The following is a 14,145-nucleotide window of genomic DNA, read 5'->3' as shown; positions in this document are numbered from 1 at the left end:
ATATCTACAACTTTACATCTGAAATGTTGTAGCAGATTCTATGTGCTCAAAATAAGATTACCTTGCCTATAGCATACCTCGGTAACTCATAAAGTAACTTGGTAAACCATTCTGTTTACTTTGTTCTTTGACTATTCTCTGATAACCTTCTTAGTGACCTTTGTGTCTCTGTAACAGTCTTAATACTCTGTGTTTTCTCATGTATCACATAAGTCTTGCTTCATACACATATGCACACATGTTTCTCTCATTCACATATATCTCTAACCGTAAATTCATGTTGTATAAATAGATTTCTTATGTCGGTGATTTGATTCATTGCTTCGATCTTACAAACATGATTTCTCGAATAAATAACCATGCAAAATATTTCATTGGTTAGATGACCTCAAAATTATACAAAATCTATATGTGCAATTTCCAATGTGATAATGGTTCTATGTGCCTCGATCTTGTAACACATTTTCATATGTGTGTCCAAGTTCAATGAATCTGGTAACATGTTTCACTCGATGTATATCAACTCAGTGTATTATCTTTACTGCTCGGTAGACATAAAATAACACTTAGTAGACAGCTCAGTGTATACTGGGTTTTGTGACTGTTTTCCTTTTGTAATCGACTAGACTATTCATACCGACTTCTTTGTGTGTACGGACTTCATGATTTAGTAATGCTAACTGAGTAGAATATATAGAATGACTTTGGATATAAAACTAATGGCAATTTGATAAGTAGTAACACACTGGACCATGGAGAACATGTTGAATGGTATGCTATCATTGCAACAAACTAGAACACACTGCCAAAACTTATAGACTGAGAAAGAATCCATCAGGTGATATACCAATCATTCCAGAAGAGAAGATTGATGTTGAAACTATTCAAGCAAATATGAATAAAACTTGGAAAAATAAATTAGAAGAAGAATCATAAGATGAACCTATTTCTGCACCTAGTGTGGAAGTCTCTGAACTGACAAACTGAGCTTCATAAAATCTTAGGGGGAACATATCGGTGAACTGTTTCAAACCCCTGATTTATATCAGTAAAAGACCTTTATGGGTATTTTTTACCTATCAATCGACAAAAGATATGAAGCGGTAAAAGGCAAAATTAGGTTTTGTACCCTAGCGGTGATGCATTTATTATGGTAGGTAAGAGTTTGTTAAAAAGAGATTTTCATCATCACTTTAACTTATCTATTTTTGAAAGAAGAATTTTCAAGAGCAGAGCAACCAGAACAATTTATTTAGTAGTTGAAGAAATCTTGTGCGAAATCTTGCAATCATTTTCAAGCAATCAGTGAAGAACACTAAGCGGTGAACTAGTGACCGAAGTGGTGTATTGTGTGTAATATCGGCAAAACCTCAATTTCAGATTGTGAAGGTATTTTTTGAAATTCATTCTTATCATTTGGTTATGGCTTCTACATCGCACTCTAGTTCTAGTGAACCTATAGATACATCTGAGTTTCTTCAGAAGAAAATAAAATACAATGCCCTATCTCAAATTCCCATCAGAGTTATTGTCGAGGGAGATATTTTAGGGTATATAGATTGTAAGTTGGAAGACCTAGGATCCCTAGTAATTCACTCCTAGCTAAGTTTGTTCTGTGAAGATGACAAGAAGATTAAACCAGAGTATAGCATTCTTGAGAAGATGAAACTACACAATGCGGTATACTTTCTAGAAGAATTCTCAGAAGAACATATTCACATGATCCTCAGTAGAGTGCATGGTGACAAGATGTACCTCAAGCGGAACCATGACATCACACCACGAGCGATTCATGTCATCACTAGATTCTGCAATGTTGGAGAAGTACCAGTTCTATGGAAGGTCACCAAAAGTAAAATGACAAAGCTCACCGGTTCTGTGAGTGACCAACGGGCAATGACCATCAACACCATTAAAGACGATCTAGTAAAATATGCTTGCATGGTGATTAGTTACAGGATATTTTATGCGTGCAGAATGAATTATGTCCCTACTGCTATAGTAAATGTTGCTTACAAGATGATTAAGGAAGATACTAAATATGACCTATGTACCTATTTATAGAAGAAACTATTGGAGAATCTGAAATCCATCAAACAGGACAAAACTCTGAGGTTCAAGTTTGGACAACTTTTAGTTGGTCTATTCTTCTATTTTCAAGGTTATTTCCCTAGAGTAGGTGATGTTCAATGGTCTACTGACCTATCAGTTTCTAGACAGATTAAGGAGATTCTACAAGCAGTGGGAACTACATATCCTGAGGTTCTAAATAAGTATTTTGATGAATTTAGACTAAAGATGAACCAAAGAATAAGGATATCTGGTGATTTAGTGAAGAAGTATGAAGATGACATCTGCTTCATAATAAGGATAGATCACTACATAATGGAAGTGGTGGAACCTAGAAAGGAAGTAGTTGACCCTATGGGGTATGAAGTGGTGAATGACATATTGATTGGGTATGCCTCTACCCTACTTACCTCACCACTGGACACAAAGAAGAAACGAACCAATACCTACTTGGAGAGGGTCACACCAATTGAGGAACCAAAGCAGAAAAAGAACAAAGAAATGCCATTGGTATCAACACTGATTACATCTGCTAGTCCAAGAGTGGCCATGCGGTCACCAGCCAAAAAGAAACCTAAGATTATTCCCGCAAAAGAATTCAAGAGGAAGCAAAAATCCAGGACTCACTCACTGAAGTCAGAAGACACTGAACCAGAGATTCAAATAAAGAAGACAAGGCAATCAAGCAAAAAGCCAGAGTCTACTAGTAATGTACCAACAACTTTTGCACTAGTAAATATAGATATTACATCTTATAAGCCAATGACACATTGTCAAAGGACAATAAAAAATATTAGGAGGAAAGTGCTTGATGACTTAAAGGAATATTTTGATGACTTTAATGATAGTGAGAAAGAGGATGTAGAACAAGAGGTCATTAAATATTTATGTACTAATGATCGGTCACATTAGGATATTAAAATTGTTACTTCAAATTCTTTGTATGATCCTTTGGATAACAAATGGTGCATTGCCATTGAAAGAGAACAAGAGATCAGGGAGAAAAATTTTGCACAGTACTTTCATGATGCTTCAAATTCTGAGTTGTTTGAAATTGTTGATAAGTACAAAGGCATTTTCTTTATGAGAAGAAGGCAACTCAGGTTAATAGAAGGTAAAACCTTTGAAGTAGAAAAAGATACACATATACAAGTTAAAGTTGTTGTCAAAATGAACCAAGTATCTGAAGCCACTAGGTAGACTGATCAAGAACCTAACCCATCCTCAGTCAAAATGGATGAGGTATTTGACAATCAAGCTGAAAGAGTGACAAAACAAAATGACCCTATTGATGTCGATGCATTAGATAATGACAATGTCACTCCTCACAAAGAGAAAGAGAAATAGGCAAGAAGAAGCAAAGAGAAAACAAGAAGAAAAGAGGAAAGAAGAAGACAAGAGAAAAGTGGAAGAAAAGAGAAAAGAAGAAGAAAAGAGAAAAGAAGAAGAAAGAAAGATGGAGGAAGAGAAGAAAAAGTAGGAAGAGGATGAGAAGAAGAAACAAGTGGAGAAGAAAGAAGAAGAGGAGAAAAAGAAAGAGTCAGAGAAGAAGAAAGAAGAAGAACAGAAAAGAGTGGAAGAAGAAAAAGAAGCCGAAAATAGAAAACAAGCAGAGATCAAGGCCAAAGAAGGAGGGCAGACTCCTAAGGCAACCGGTGATCAAACCAAGTAGGTTGATTCCACCAATCCCATTGATCTAACTGTTGCATGTCTGACTCTATCAACAGATGAGTCTGAGCTGCTCTGAAGCATTAAACTTGCACAGGAGAGATTGGAAGAATTACAGAAGAAGAAAGAATAGGATGTCATACAATTTGTTGTTGACACCCTTACCAGTCTAATTCCTGGTACTAACCTCCCTAGTACTGAATCCTCTCTATCCAAGCTCAAATTTCTTTTTACCATAGTGGAGGACTAGGTACAATGCTTGGAGGATGTTGCTCAAGCAACTGCAAGTAAGAACCATGAAAAGACACTTAATATTGCCTTATTAAAGCAAATGAATGAACTTGGGACACAACTACTGAAGTAGAAGGATAATATCAATGTTTCTATGGGTGAGGGTAAATTACTTCTGAGTAAAATCTACCAACCCCATCTGTTTTGTGAAGATGTGCTCAAACAGAAAGCTCAACTCCAATCAGAGTTATAGGAATACATCAACAACTTCAAGATGTCCTATGATTTATTCACTGTCTATGGACAAATTGTTCATCATTTTCAACATCAAACTCCCAAGATGGACTTCAAAAGCAGCAATCAAACTCAAGATCTACAGGAGCTTCAACTGCTCCAATTGCCTAAACTACAGGTTCTTCAGAGATGTTTTCTCAACTTAGAAGCTATAACAGTAACTCAAGAGATGAGTACCATCGATGCAATGGAAGAACTGACATTCCAGATGAAGACTAAAAGTGAGATTGCTACCTCACTACTTGAGTCATGGACATCAGACATGAAGACTTTTATGTAGACTTTTAAATCTATTTTTGAGAAATTTCATTCCTTATTGTCATGAACTCTATTTTATTTTATAAAAGGGTTACTTTCCATAACTTTGTCATTGTTGGAAAAGGGGAGTAGTGTACATTAAATTTTTGGTGAATGTTTATGCACTTACTTGTAATTTTTGCAAAGGGGGTGGTGTATATGCTTAGGGGGAATAATTTTGATTATGGCATTTTTTTTGTAAAGCACTTTGATGTTAAAATTTTCCTAAGTGTTGCCATCAATGCCAAAGGGGGAGATTGCTGGTATTTTTGATGATGTTTTTGATTGTCATTGATGGACACACACTTACTTGATGTATGAGTTATGCTCAACTAGTAGTTTTTCCAACCGTTATTGTATGTCATTGAATATTTAGTCTTTAGACTATTGATATTTTGCAGAAGATGGTTTACCGGTCACAGATTGACTAAAGACCTCAAGCGGTACGAGGATCTCAAGCGGAATGAAGGACCTAAGTGGTAGTCATTTTTTTTTATCTGAACACTATGATATTTCAGTCTTCATTTTTGACAACCGATAATCAGTATATTGTATTAACCGATATATATCTGTGATGAGTTACCAACCGATATTATTGAATGTGTGATGAGTTATCATCCATTGACACTTTGGCGGTGTTTTTGTGCCATGTTAACAAATGTGTCTGGATGAACTATACCTAGGAACTTGTAGTCTAATCTTATTGGACCGACATGAAATCAGATTCCTTTATAAGGACATCATGTCTAGGTTTTGTATATGTGATAGAGAAGAAAAGGTTATACTGTGTGATCATTAAAGAGAAGGTTAGGTCTATGTGAAGATATAGAGTGTGCTAATATAGAAGACTGAAGTAATGCTGAAATGCACTAACAATGAGCTGTCAAGGATCTAATTAAGCATATCGTGCTATTATCTAGATCATTCACTTGTTGATTACTAATATCTTCAACAAGTCTGAAACCCTTAACCGGGTAGGCCCAACAAAGCCTTTGTAAATCCTCTAACAAGGTGGTTCACAACTATGGATTTGAAATCCTTTAACAAGGTAGTCTTTAACAGGACTTATCTCCTAACAGAGATCTAGATTCCTAACAAGATCTGTTCTAGTGAAGAACATTGTATGACCTTAACTGGTTTGGTTACTATTATGTATATAGTTACTTGTGAGTTTTTGCTCACCGTGGTTTTTCCCATTTGGGTTTCCATGTCAAATATCCTGTGTTATGGTGATTGTGCTTTTGTGGGTGAATGCTTTGTTTTCTATTTGGTTTGCACTTAATCTTAACCAGTTTATTAGTGAATTTGTTGCACCGGTTATCTACTAAACTGTTTAAAACATTGATTACAATATTTTTTGGTATACTAATTCACCTCCCCTCTTAGTATTCATCAAGAACAATGGCAAACACTTCAGTTAATAGAGACATTCTGATTGGGAAATTATCTACTTTTGAGTTTGAAGAATTTGGACCCTCTGGAGTTGCAAACTTTGAACCTACTTTTCATGCATCATCATCTACTGGAAAAAGTGATTGGAAATCCCTATATGAAAAATAAGTGGAAGATATTAGGAAAGAGGATGAATAATTTGAGCAACTTGAAGCCTTATTTTCTAGAAGAGTACCTAAAGGACCGACAATAAGTAAGTATGAATGAAAGGAACCTTTTAAATGTTTTGCATGTAATAAGATTGGTCATTTTGCATCTAGATGTCCTAAAAGGAATGCAAGATTTGAAGAAAGAATTAAGAAATCATTTAAGCCTAATCAAACAAATATAGATTCAAGAAAAACAAACTATGCTACATAGTGGATGAGGAAGGAGTAAGTGATGACTTAGAGGATGAACCAACAGGAGACTCTACTAGTGGATCTAGCAATGGAAAGGAATGGGTATTCTATGCTTTAAAGGAAGACGATCCAGAACCGGCTATCAATAATGAACAAAAATCCCTAGTATAAAAAGTTGAAGAGAAGGATGAATGGGTAGTTGATAGTGGATGCTCAAATCATATGACTAGAGATAAAAGAAAATTTTTGTCACTGCAAGAATACAATGGTAGTCAAGTCATATTTGGGGATGACAAAGTATGTATGATCAAAGGTAGAGGTATTATTTCTCTAGATGGCAAGCATAATACTGATAATGTCTATTATGTATAAGGTTTAAAGAATAATCTATGTTGGTCAATTGGTGGATAAGGGATTCCAACTTTAGTTCAAAGATAGAAAATGCATAATCATTAACAAAACTGGTTTGGAGATTGCAACCGGTACTCACACTAGAGATAATATCTTTCACTTTAATACTGGTAATAAGACTGTTGGCAAATGCACACTCCAATGAGAAATTGTAGGTGATTGAAGGTATTGCTATTGATGGAAACCTTACAATCATTTGATACCAGTAGGCACTGGCCCCGACAGACTCTACACCGACATACAGAACACTGACACTGAAAAGGAAGATTACTGGCACCTTGGCCGACATCAATTTTGTATTAATGTATTTTGTAATTAATTGTAAAATATTTTGTAAGATGACATGGCGGATTGTAATATGACTCATATATGTATGAGATCATTGTACATCATTTAGGTAATGAGATGCCCTAAAATATGAATAGAAGGTAGTAGACCTAATATGTGAATTATTGGTTAAGGGTTTATATATGTAGCAGAGCTTAAACCGGTACTGAATCTGGCATAGCAGATGCTAATCTGAAGCAGTACAAGACATTGGAATTGAATAATCCATTTTTGTAAGTTAGTGTGACTTTCTTTTTAATTGAGCAGGGAGCTCTAGGCACTTGGCCTTCTTGCATGTGTAGGCCCCTATTGTAAGAAGTAATATTCTCTTATCGGCGAGTAAGTGAATATTGTGGGTCACAAATCCCATCGATTTTTTTCCCACACCGGGTTTCCTTGTTAAAATACTACGTTATGGTGTGCTTTCAATGTTGTGGTTGTTATTCTTATTTGCTGCATTATTTTTGGTTTAACGGTACATAGTTTTAATATGTTTTTCATGTTATAAGTTAAGAAAATATTCCTACTGGTCAGATACTGATTCACCCCCCCTCTTAGTATCTTTGGGAATCCTAAAAATTGGTATTATAGCCAAGTTCTCTATTTTCAAAAGCCTAACAGCTTGAGGAAGATCTTGTCACCGATAGAGATGGAAAACTTAAGAAAGCAATTGGAAATAGCTCTTTCAGACTATGATGCAGAAAAAGTGAAGAATATAAAACTTGAGAATGATCTGAAGGCTGCTCAGGATATTATTCAAGGACTTCAAGATAATTTCACTATAGCAAGAAATAAAAGAAGAGAACTTTGTGAAAAGATGCAAAAAGAGGAAGATGAAAAGGAAACTCTTAATGATCTAGTGAACCAACTGAGACAAGATAACTGTACAATGAAGAATGAGATGCAAGATATGACTATGATATTTTGTAAAGAAATTGAAGATAGAAAGAAGAATGAAGATGACTTAACTAGAAGACTAAATGATGTTAGAAATGAAAACACAAGACTCAGTCATGAAAATGATATGTTGAAGACAGATCTGATGCATACACAAAATGATAGAGCTGAACTCAAGAGACATAAAGGAATCTTGGAGAATGAACTGATTGCTACAAATCAACACAAAGAGAAATTCAAGAAAAGTTCAGAAGAACTTGTTGACATGTTGAAGAATAAAAAACCAAATGGTGATACGAATGGCCTTCGCTTTGAAATTGGTGAAAGCTCTGGTACTACAAATAATCATGATCATAGCAAACCAGTAAGACAACCTAATGCTTACAAATTCAATGGGAAATGCTTTAACTGTAACAAGTATGGTCATAGAACAATTCAGTGTAGATCTAGAAATTATCAGAACACTAATACACCCATTGGTCAATGTTCTAAATGCAAAAAAGTTGGTCATAACTCAAAAAATTGTAGAATATGTAAGATGTTATGTTTGTGGAAGATTTGGACACTTATCTAATCAATGCAAAACACATAACGACATAGGATATGGGAAAGCTATTCAAAAAAAAACAATGTGACTTGTTATGCTTGTAACAAAATTGGACATATTGCAAAATTTTGTAGAAGCAAGTTCCCACCGACAAATAACAAAGGTCCTAGTTTGAAAGGTAAAGAAAAGGTTGAAGAGGTAAAGCAAGAATTCTCAAAGAAATGGATTAGAAAGTCAGAACAAAATGTTGATGGGAATAATCCTCCACTCGTAGAACAAAGTAGCACTCCATCGGCAGGAGACTCTTCATCTAACTGAAGGAAAATACTTTGGGGGTTTAGCAACAAAATGAAAAACATGCTATTATTCCCTCGATTGATGGTGAGAAGTTGAAATTACTTATATACCGGCAAATGAGTTAAGTTGTGACTTAACCGACAAGCATTAAATATGATAGTTGGAGAAAATAACATTATATACTCAGCATTCAAATCTTCGAGAGCATGAAAATTCCCAAGCAAAGGCATTCTTAGCGAAGAAGTGAAGCAGTACATCAAAGCACTCATCCCTAAGGCAAATTGAGTTATTTATAACTATGGTATCCTCCTCCACTCCTAAATTTATTGGAAACCCTATTGTGATTGAGGTTATTAAGCACCCTAGACCTATATTCAAACTGGTTCCCGAAATTGTGAAGAAAGATGATAGCATAGGTGCATTCTCTCAAATTCCTAAGGGAGTTGTATATGTTGAAGACCCTAGGATATACATACATTGTCATATAGAGGAATTAGGTGATGATGAGATCAAAAACATGTATAGGACCATGATTTGTGACATAGATGGTAATTTCAGGCCAGAACACAAGATAGTAGAAACCCTAGGCTTTGTGGATATTCTTAGCATTCCCGATTTTCATGAGGATATTATAATAATTGTGCTAAGAAGAGTTCATGGTGAATTCTTCTGGTTGGATTCAATTCATAAAATCACAAAAGAAGCAGTAAAAGCAGTAATAGGGTTACCTTCCACTAGTAGCAGACCTGATAGAACAAAGAAGGTCTCGAATGACACAGTGATGAAACTAATCGGTACAACTTTTGACAAAAGGTATCTAAGGGTAAATGATGTAAAGGACATCAATGTTAGATTTATCAGTATGATCTTAGGTTACAAAGCCACACATGCAAATAGGTTGAACTCAGTTTCTAGCCTATGTATCAAAAGTGCATATGATATGGTCAATGATAATGCTAGAATAGATGTATGTGAATGGCTTAAAGATGAATTGATAGACAATCTAGAGAAGAATAAGGGAGATAAGAAAGGAACCTTTAGATTTGGAAATTTGCTTGTTTGTCTTATGTTGTACATAACTAAACAAGTACCTGGTATTGGTAGAAGAGATTTTGGCTTTGATATACCAGTAGGAAAGAAACTATTGGATCTATTGAACAACATGGGAGAAAACAAGGAGAAAAACTTAAATGAACATTTTCAAGCATTGAAGGCTCAAATGAAAACTAGAATAAGACTATCACAAGCTATTGTAGATAAATATCAGAAGGAAATTTGTTTTGTAATTAAACAAGATGAAATTTGGATGGAGGCAGTTGTCCCTAGAGCTATCTGGGTAACTAAAATGGGTTATGAGACAGATGATAATATTATTAAAACTTATGCAAAAGCCCTCCTTGAAGCACTAAAGGAACCCACTAAGAAATTTTTTGGAAATGCTGAAACAATTGAGAGTGGAATTCAGTCAAGGAAATGGGTTAAGAAGGTTGAGGAAACAGTTAGGAAAGGAACCCGACAAGCAAAGGCAATTAAGGAAGATGTTATAAAACAAACTGGTATAAAGGAAAGTGAGTTGGAAGGACTTCAACCGGAAACTCATCTTTCACCGGTTGGAACTTCCTTTGAGAGTGATATATCGGCGGTATTCAAAAGGGTTGAAAGGAAAAGAAAATCCTCACCGACACCCTCTCCTACACCTAAGAAAACAAGGCAAAAGCAAGAGGCAGTGAGGTCTCTAGTGAAAAAGTTGACTCCTAAGAAGAAGGTAAAACAAGATATTGCTCCACTAGATAAACTCTTAAGTGAAATAACTGAAGATGGAAAGTTGAAAAACATTGGCAAACTGTACAACACACTATCAGCAGATGATAAAGAAAGCATAGAGAATAGTGTAATTTTACACTTGGATATATACAAGAAATTTTTGATGGAAATTATTGATGAAATACCAGCTGATTTGTATAGAAGACTAGAAGCTAGAAGGGTAGCTATTGTAGAGCGGGATAAGAAAATAACAATTGAAAAACTACTTGCAGTGCATCTAGTAAACTCACCTGATGAGATAGACAAACTAATCAATGAAGATAACCAGATAGTATTCTCAACTACTCACTGGCATGTAGCACTGATGGTAGGTAAAGTGAATGAAGCCTCTAAAGAAACAATAGATGCATGGGATATATTCTTTGTAGAAAAAGAGAAACATGAAGAATTACTAAGACCCAAGACTATCAAAGTATACCAAAAGGATAGGGATAAGGGGAAAGGTAAGGTAGGTGGACCTCCAAGCCTTAAAATAACTAATAATGTGCCCCCACCTCCTTCGAATACTCCACCGATAGAAACTACAGGCAGTCAACCAGCCACTGAGAGTATGGAGACTCCACTAGAGGATACTAATCCTGAATTTGAAAATTTGTACATTGTAAATATAGATACACAAGAAGTAAATGTTGTGGTTGACAGAGAAACCACTAAGGATAAGAAGGAAGAAGTGACTACTAAGTCACTAGATGCAGATGTTGAGGTTAAGGTTAATGATATTGTAAACATAAGCATACAAAAACCTACTCAGACAGAGCAATCGACAGAGGATACCACTGGTAAACCATTAGAGAAACTAGTAGATAAAACTGAAAAAATAGTCAGGAGAACCGGCAATGGACAATGCAAAGGTACAAACAGAGAAACCTAAAGTACATACAGAGGCTACAACTGAGAAACTGGCTGTTGAGAGCTTAGAAAAACATTCAGAGAAACTGGAACAAGAACAGGTTGTGACACAAGGTTAGACAGAAAAAGTGCCACCGGTTAAAACTAAAAATCCCAAACCTTTACTTATAGAAATACAAACACAGACTGACCTACCAAAGGTCGAATCAAGCAAGGTGATTACTACAACTGGTAGCATGAACATTGTGAGAAAAGTTTGATAGACATCTGGTATGTCTATAGAAGAATTCTGACCTACAAATGTAACAGAGGTCTTATTGGATTCAATAAAGAAGATCACAGAGTGTAATGCACAAGCCTATAAGACTATTGATGACACCATTCCCATTCTTAAATTGATAGCACCAAAGTGCATTGTGGATAATAAGGATTCTTTAAGTTAGCTAGACACATTGTCTAAATTCATCACTGACAACATATTGACTGTTGATCAAATAAATGAGGACACATTTCAGGAGAGAATGATTAAGGAAAAAGAGAAATTATTTGAGGAAATTGTAAAGAAGAACAAGGAGAAAATGGAAACCTTATTACCGAAACTTGGAGAGATAATTTTTTATTTCAAGAAACTGTATAGAGACACTTGTAAAACAAATATTCTAACAGAAGATCTAGACAAGGAAATCAACAAAGCACAAGGTAAGATTAACAATATTGCTGACAATCTAATAGGTACATTAGATTCATTTTTGGAGATAGAAAAGAAAATTGCAGATCTAGAAGAGAAAATTAAGAAGTTAGAGAAGGTCAAAGAGAGAATTAAGGATAAGACAAAGAGCTTAAAATGTCAACTTGGTCCTAAACTAGATTACCTCATTTCTTTGAGAAAAGAAATATTTGAGGCTCTAGTTCCTGGAATTAAGACACTGGAATAGAAAATGCACATACTCACTGGTACAGTTTAGAGAATACAAGAGGCATTACATGATAGCAAAAGATTCACTGACAGATGAAATTTGGTTTTGACAGATATTTTTTAGATTGTAACCCACCGGCTTCAAGAATCTAGGTAGGACTCCACTGACAACGAATGACAACCTTTGTCATTGATGTCAAAGGGGGAGTAGTGAGAAGAGAAAAATGATCAGAGTAGGACATCATCAACTCAGGGGGAGCATACAATTTTGGTAAGATAATATTGGCAAACCATTGTTGGACACATTCTTTTTGGATTTTTCTCATGAGTGTTGCCATCAATGCCAAAGGGGGAGATTGTTGGCAAATGCACACTCCAATGAGAAATTGTAGGTGATTGAAGGTATTGTCATTGATAGAAACCTTACAATCATGTGATACTAGTAGGCAGTGGCACCAACAGACTCTACACCGGCATACAAAACACTGACACCAAAAAGGAAGATTACTGGCACCTTGGCCGATAGCAATTTTGTATTAATGTATTTTGTAATTAATTGTAAAATCTTTTGTAAGATGACATGGTAGATTGTAATATGACTCATATATGTATGAGATCATTGTAGATCATATAGGTAATGAGATGATGTGAAATATGAATAGAAGTTAGTAGACCTAATATGCAAATTATTGGTTAAGGGTTTATGTATGCAGCAGAGCTTAAACCGGTGCTGAATCTAGCATAGCAGATGCTAATCTAAAGCAGTACAAGACATTGGAGTTGAATAATCCATTTTTGTAAGTCAATGTGACTTCCTTTGTAATTGAGCAGTGAGCTCTAGGTACTTGGCCTTCCTGCATGTGCAGGCCCCTATTGTAAGCAGTAATATTCTCTTATTGGCCAATAAGTAAATATTGTGGGTTACAAATCCTATCAAAGTTTTTCCCACACTGGGTTTCCTCATTAAAATATTGTGTTATGGTGTGCTTTTCATGTTGTGGTTGTTATTCTTATTTGCTGCATTATTTCTGGTTTACCGGTGTTGGCATATGTGCAAAATATGTTGACATAATGATATTGTGTTATCATTGATGTCAATATGCTGAAAGAGAACCAGTAATATGCTAAAGAGTGAACCAGTAACATGATAAAGAGTGAACCAGTAACATGATAAAGAGTGAACATGATTATTGAAGTTAAGCAACTGACAAAGTGAACTAGTATGATGTTGTGAACCAGAATTGGTATGTCAAAATGAGAATCGGTATATGGAATCTTGTGTATCAAGGGTTCATATGGCATGACTACCGATTGGTAGTCTTAGCTTTAGGGTTTTTGGTTGAAGTGTTTCGAGCCTATGTGTCTAAACCGATGGTATTGTGTGATGAGTTAGCATTATAATGGAGATCAGATCATGTTGCCACATCAGCCTCATGCACATGAAGGATCTTGCATGAAGGATATTGATCCTATCTATCTCAAGAATGTGCAAAGTCTCTGCAAATGATGGAGAACGTGTGGTGGGTTATCACCTCCAAGAAGTGGCTAAGAACTAACAATGGAGAATGTCTTGAGATCTGTTCAAGACCGTTGTATTCAAATGCAAAGTGTTCAATGGTCAGGATTGAACTGACTAAATTTATCAACCTAAGTGTTTAGGTTTTAGGGTTTATGCTACCAACCTATCTGTTTCCTATAAGGTGGATGTGGTGTTTCATGCTAAG

This window comes from Cryptomeria japonica, chromosome 2, assembly GCF_030272615.1.
Source record: "Cryptomeria japonica chromosome 2, Sugi_1.0, whole genome shotgun sequence".
In the NCBI taxonomy this organism is placed as follows: domain Eukaryota; kingdom Viridiplantae; phylum Streptophyta; class Pinopsida; order Cupressales; family Cupressaceae; genus Cryptomeria; species Cryptomeria japonica.
This window is presented reverse-complemented; position numbering follows the sequence as displayed.